Genomic DNA, 784 nt, shown 5'->3' with positions numbered 1-784 from the left:
CAAAGCAGTAATTCTCTTATACTAACAACTTCTCAAAACCTCTAATCAAATTTTTACTTCTGTTCTTAAGCTCCCTCTGCCCTTGACTGTTTCTAAGCTGCTTTCTAAAGGCCTTAATGTCCTTAACCGAAACTACATGGAATGATGCTTACAATCTTAAGCTTGGATTGCTAAAACTTTAGCTTGTGTAGTTATCTCTAATGTTAAAACTTATTGTTAATGTAAAAAACAATTTTTATAATTGCATAAGATTGAATATGGTGTGAAAGTTAATGTTAATGTGAAAGGCAACTATTATAAAATGAGATTTGTTTAAAATATATTTTATATTTTGTTACCACTAAAAAGTATCTAATGATTATGCAAAATTTTCTAAAACTTCTTATAAGGAAATCAGAAATAAACTATTTTTCCAAGGAAAAGCTAGAAACCACAGGGCCACTGCATGAATTACCCCTGGTGGCTTTACCAACCAAGGGGACATTCATTGTCACTTTGCTAAACAATGAACTTTTCATACATAAGGCTTCTCGCTGTTCCGTCCCTTGGCAGGATGGTGTCCACCATAACTGGTTTTCCCTGTAGATGCTTGGATATTATCCTATCACAGACAGCATTGTATCTCATGACTAATCTGGATATGTTCTTTTTGACAATGAATGAAACACCATTCCTCTTCAGTTTGTCATTCCTGACATAGTAAGCCATATGGATGTCAGATTCAAAATGGCCAATACCAGTTCATTTCAGCTCACTAATGTCTAAGATATCTATGTTATTTATG

This window comes from Chrysochloris asiatica, unplaced genomic scaffold, assembly GCF_000296735.1.
Source record: "Chrysochloris asiatica unplaced genomic scaffold, ChrAsi1.0 scaffold00051, whole genome shotgun sequence".
Classification (NCBI taxonomy): domain Eukaryota; kingdom Metazoa; phylum Chordata; class Mammalia; order Afrosoricida; family Chrysochloridae; genus Chrysochloris; species Chrysochloris asiatica.
Note: the sequence above shows the minus strand (reverse complement) of the source record.